General features: G+C 34.4%; 1 pseudogene; it reads right to left on the minus strand.

The window, feature by feature from the left end:
- Positions 1 to 238: 238 nt before the first annotated feature.
- Positions 239 to 742, minus strand: LOC100685842 (annotated as a pseudogene).
- Positions 743 to 6,655: the final 5,913 nt, after the last annotated feature.

Consider the following 6,655-nt stretch of genomic DNA (forward strand, 5'->3'; position numbering starts at 1 on the left):
ACCAATAAAATTTACCCATTGATTAGAAAAAAAAAAGGCAAGGCATAAAAAATCAATATACATAGTCAACTGGGGATATCACTTTAGATCCTGCAGACATAAAAAGGGAAATAGTCAAACACTGTAAATTACTCAGATAAATTTGAAATGGATAAAATGGATCCATTTCTTGAAAAATACTGCCACAAATGTCTAAATATGAAATAGATAATTTAAATAATTGCAGCCAACCTCCGCCTCACCCCCACCAGGTGGTTGGCTTTGGAGGTGGGAGTAGGTGGTCAGGAGCTCTTGGTCCAGCCAGCCCCTTCCTCTTCACCATCACAGGCTTCTGGCTTCACAGGATGGCCCTGGCTCTGTGAATGGCAACCATGCCCAAATCTGGGCAGTACTTGTTTTTGCAGATCTTATGACTGCTGCTGCTGCTGAGGGTGACTGGTGCATTCTTGCTGATGCTTCTAGTCCCTACATGGGAAGTGGTGGGTTTTCACTGGCCCCAACTCCACTTTATGACCACCACTACAGTCTGCTGTGGACCACTGACTGCATGACCACAGTGGTGAATCAGCCTGTTGTAGCGGAATGAGTTGTGAGCCTTCAGGTTACTGGGTTCCACGCTGTCTGTCTGCTTGTTCCTCTTGATCAGGAAGCTGGAGCAGTTCTGTGCAGCCATCCTTCGGAGATGGGAAGACTTGACAGCAGCTCCTTTCACTCCTATAGCCAGAGAGGGAAAGAATCCCATAGTCCTGCGACTATTAAGAAAATTGAATTTACAATTTAAAAACTCATGAAAAAGGAGTCACCAAGCCCAAACCATTTTACTGGCAAATCCCATTGAATTTTTAAGAAGGAATTAAAACAAATTATGTACAGTCTCTTCCAGGAGAGAGAAGGCAAGGGACTACATCCTAATTCATTTTATGGAGCTAGTATCACACTGATACTAAAACTATACAAAGAAAATAAAGAAAAAGAAAACTACATTCTGATATCCTTCATTAGACACAAAAATTAGATGCAAAAATCTGTAACATATTAGCAAATGGAATTAGGTAATATATATGAAGAATTAGATGCCACAGTCAAGTGGGGTTTATTACAGTGATGCAAGATTGGTTCAGTCTTCAAAAGCTATTAGATGATCCACCATATTAGCAGGCTAAAGAAAAACCATATGATATCAATTGATATGGAAAATGGGTTTGACCAAAATTCAACACTATTCGTAACAAAAACGCTCAGAAAAAATGGAGAAGAGGGAACTTGCCTCAACTTGGTAAAGACCATCTATAAAAAAATCTACAACCAATACTTAATGGTGGAGAATTTGAATGCTTTCCTCCTACGATTAGGAAGAAAGCAAAGATATCTGCTCTTATATAGTCAACATGGTTCTGGAAGTCCTAGTCAATGCAATAAGGTTAGCAAAGGAAATAAATATACAGATTGTAAAAGAAGCAATACAGTGCTTCCTATTTGCAGATGATGTGATTGTCTATACAAACATCTCAAAGATTCTACTAAAAATTCCTAGAAAATAAGTTAATTCATCAAGCTTTCAGGATATAAGATAATCATCCAAAAGAGTATTTGTCTCTCTATATGTTAATGATAAACACAGAAAAAAAATTAATATTTAATCCTACTTAAAATTGTTTAAAGAGAAATAATTAGATGTAAACCTAAAACAATATGTGTAGGACTTACATGCTGAAAAATACAATATGCTGATGAAATAAATCAAAGATCTAAACAAATATATATATATATATATATATATATATATATATATATATATATATATATATATTCTGTTCAAGGTTTGGAAGACTTAACATAGTGAAGATTTCAATTGTCCTTAAACTGACATCTAGGTTACATGCATTTCTTATTAAAATCAAACAAAATTGTTTTGTAGACATAGAGATTATTTATTGTAAAAGTTATATAAAAAGGCAAAGAAACTATAGTAGTTAACATAATTTTTAAGAAGAAGAATAAAAAGGGAGGAATCAGCCTACCTAATTTCAAAACTTATATAGCCACAGTACTGAAGACTGTGTAGATATATACAGGTCAATGGGACACAATTAAGAGCCCATAAGTAGATCACATAAATTGTTCAACTGACTTTTTGCAAAAATGCAAAAGCAATTCAATGGAGGAAGGACAGCCTTTTAAACTAAAGATGCTAGACTAATTGGACATCTATAGACAAAAATATAGCCTTTACCTAAATCTCAGATCTTAGATAAAAATTATTTCAAAATACATCATGGACTTAAATATGAAACATAAAATTATAAAACTTTTAGAAAAAATATAGGAGAAAATAGTTGGAAACTAAAAACATGTTTTATAGAAGGGAAAATGAATTACATTTGAGCAAAATAAAAACTTTTGCTCTGCAAAAGATACTCTTGAAAAGTTAAAAAAGACAAGTTACAGACTTGGAAAAAATACTTGCAAACCACATATCTTACAAAAAAATAATGCCTATACATGTAAAGAATTCTCAAAATTCAATAGTAAAAAAAATAAGTAGTCCAATTAGAAAATAGGCAAAAGATCAAACATTTCACTGAAAAAAGATATGTAGACAGCAAATTAATGTGTTCAATAATATTCAGCATAATCAACCACTAGAGAATTGCAAATTAAAAACAAAAGATATCACCTCCAGAATGACTATAATTTTAAAAAAATAGTGATAAAACAGGGCACCTGGGTGGCTCAGTTGTTGAGCATCTGCCTTCAGCTCAGGTCATGATCCAGGGTCCTGGGATCAAGTCCTGCATCAGGCTCCCTGCAGTGAACCTGCCTCTCTTTCTGCCTACGTCTCTGCCTCTCTCTGCATGTCTCTCATGAATAAATAAATAAAATCTTAAAAAAATAGTGATAAAACTAAATATTTATGAAGATGAGGATACATTGTTGGTGGGAACGTAAAATGGTATAGCTGCTCCATAAAAGAGTTTGGCAGTTTCTTAAGGAAATTTAACATGCAAGTACCATACAACCCAGTAATTGCACTTATGGGCATTTATCACAGAGAAATAACAATTTATATTCATATGAAACCCTGTATATAAATGTTCACAACATCTTTATTCATAACAGCCATGTACTAGAAACAACCAGGTTGTCTTTCGGTGAATGACTGAACAATCTGATGTGCATGGCGGTAGTGAATACTACTTAGCAGTTAAAAATGAATGAACTATTGACCCACGGAACAACTTGGATGAATCTCAGAGAATTATGCTGAGTGAAAAAAAGATGTTTCCAAGCGGTTACATACTGAATTATTCCCTTTATATAACATTATTGAAATGACAAAATTGTGTAACTGGAGAACATATTAGTGGTTTCCATAGCGTAAGAATGAGGGGATGGAAACTATGAAGAGAAATAGGAGAAATTCTTGTAATGATAGAAATTTTCTGTGTCTTGGCTGTATCAGTGTCAATATCCTGGTTGTGATACGGTCCTATAGATTTGCAAGATGATACCATTGGGGAAAACTGAGTAAAAGGAACATGAGACCTCTAAATAGTATTTCTTACAGCTTTATGTGTATCTACAGTTTTTTTCAACTCAAAAAAATTTTAATTAAAGTTATAGGAGCAAGTTCAACTTTCTCAGAAATGTAAGATTTTACCCAAAAGTTTAAAAAATTCAGTATTTAATACATCCCCAAATATCTTGAATTTGTTCTTATCATCAGTGTATAACATAAAGAAAAATATAAATGTAAATAAAAAATATAAATTAAATGTTTTTACTAAACTCAATATGGATGTGCATCAGGTTTATTCCAGTTTGCCCCAAATGTGTTTCAAAGAAACCAAGATTTGTATCATAAGAGGAAAAAAATCCACAAGGAAAGAATTTTAAAAAATTAAATAAAAATTTTAAAAAAGGAAATAAAGAGTTTTTTTAAATCACTTTTTGCAACCTCACTAAGCAAAAACCAAATAACAGTACAAACAGATATTGTACAAATGGATACCCCTGGATATTAAGTGGAACCTGATGTGGTACAACAGGGAACACACAGCACCATCCATTAGCTGTTTTTGCCTCACAAATACCACCCAAACTATTACTATGACCCTATTTAAAAGTCTGTCTCTATCCATCTGTTTATGGGAAACCTGGAGATAAAGAAGAGGTTATGTGACAATGTAGGGAAATAATCACACACCTCAAGAATAAGAGAAATTCAACACACACACACACACACACACACACACACACACAAAAAAAAAAAAAACCCAACTCAATTTCTTTGACCGTATTCTGATTTGAACACACAATCTAAGAAAAAGTGCAGGGAAAATTAAGTGTGGACTAGATAATGATGATATTAAGAAATAATTATTTAATTGTTTAGATGTTTGATGACATTGTGGTTGTTTAAAATGGTCTCTATCTTTTAGAAATGTATATTGAACCTATGGGTAAAATTATGCAATATCTGGAATTTGTTTTAAAATACTCCAGATATGTAACACTACCAATGACAACAAGGAAAATGGGAGAAGGGTGACATATTGAGACTATTGGCCAATAGTTGGTAGTTGTTGAGTTTGGAGGATGGATATACAAATGATCATCACATCATCCTTTATGCTTTAGCACGTATTTGAAAACTCTTCCATTAGAAATAATACATACTTATAACACCCATTGCCCATCACAGGTGCCCTCCATCACTGTATTCTACTCCTGAAACTAATATTACACTATAGGTTAACTAATTAGAATTCAAATTAAAAAATGGAAACAACAGCAACATGATACACACATAATATACAATTTATGCCATACCAAAGCAGATAGAGATATCAGAAATGATTGTCAGCTTTTCATTGAATATTTTATTTTATTTTATTCTCTTGATTATTTTTTAAATTGATATTAAGACTTTTTTAAAAAAGATTTTATCTATTTATTCATGAGAGACACAGAGAGAGAGAGAGAGACAGAGACAGAGACAGAGACAGAGACACAGGCAGAGGGAGAAGCAGCTCCATGCAGGGAGCCCGACATGGGACTCAGTCCCTGGGTCTCCAGGATCATGCCCTGGGCCGAAGGCGGTGCTAAACCGCTGAGCCTTCATTGAATATTTTAAAACAGCTGAAGTGATCTATTTCTGGATCTAGCTCAGATTGTGTCAGTCACACAAATTGAACACCCTTCTACTTTTCCTGATAGCCTTTTACAATATCGTTGGTCATCTAGAGGCTGAGACTTTAATATAACCTGACTTTTCTCACCATATCAGCCTTTAGACAAATCTATTGTATATCAATCCTCTCAGGGATCCTGATTTCAATTGATTTCTGAAGCTTAGTGGTGACATTGTTGAAGGTATTCCTGTGAAGGTTTTTATGGTCAAAAATGGTACGTAAACACAAATGAGAAGGGACATTATTTGTTTTGACCCTCCCCTACCACCCTCCCCCTTCTTCCCTTCCTCTCCACCTTTCTTCCTTCCTTTCTTTTCCTACCTTAAGCCTAGGGATTCCCTTGCCTTTAGTTGTGTAATATGTAATAATAATAACAAAGAGATAGTTACCCAGGGCAAATATCTTTTGCACTCGATCAGGGAAGAAACAAAATAAAACAGAACATATTTTGTACAGTATGTTATCCTGCTGAGTTGTCATATGAGACCAGAAAACTATACTCTTGTTCAAACTTATGAAGTTAGGGAAAAAAAAAACATGCAAATTAAGTGTGAAACATAAATTATTCTGAAAACAAACAAGAACAGCAACATTAAAGGAACAGGGTCATCCAGGGAAATTCAAATCCAGGACACAGCTGTGCCAAACCTTAGACAGTGAAGAGTAACAACACTCGTGGAAAGAAGGAAAGGATTACATTCAAAGAGAATGCTCAATGAAAAAGAAATGGGCTGAATCTATTTTTACTTAGAGGAGACCATTGTAAGATATTTTAATTACTGTTTAAAATATCTTTAAGAAACAGCTTCCGTTTACATTAAAGAAGACAGAATGGAATTCCGCTTCATTTGTTGAGTGTCTTTATAGCTATAAGGATGTATAAAGTGAATGTACTGTTATCTAATGGGGTCAAAGAAGAGATTACTCATTCATTCGTTTAGTAATTCCACAGTCTTTTCTTGTTTTCCTTCTAGGTGATGAGCATTAGTAGTTCAAAATTAAGAAGGTATAGTCCTCGACTTTCATGTTCTTAAAATCCTGTAACAGTTGTTACAGTGAAATGTATTTATTGTTGGAGGTATGCCTCGAGTTCAAGAACACAGAAAGGCCCCTAAGTCATACCAGGGGCGTAAAGATTATGGAAGTCTCGAAGGATTATAAAAGTTATTCTGATGGGGAAAAAAAAAAGCCATAGTGGTAGCTATGTTGGTGATGGTTTGGGAGAGGCTACTGGCATCTCAAGCATCCCAAAATCATGTCTGCAAAAGCTGGAAATATTCTAAAATTGCAAGTGGTTAGTTTCAGTTGGGCCAGGAGGTATATTGTGGTGGCCAGAAGGAGGTGCTAGAGGTGAAAGGGGCACAAAGCACAAAGGTCTGTGTGATAAACTCTATAATCCAAGATTTATACTATAAAGCATGAGAAGGAATTGAAGGGTGTTAAAATGAGAGGTGTGATAA

This window comes from Canis lupus, chromosome 19 (assembly GCF_011100685.1).
Source record: "Canis lupus familiaris isolate Mischka breed German Shepherd chromosome 19, alternate assembly UU_Cfam_GSD_1.0, whole genome shotgun sequence".
Classification (NCBI taxonomy): Eukaryota; Metazoa; Chordata; class Mammalia; order Carnivora; family Canidae; genus Canis; species Canis lupus.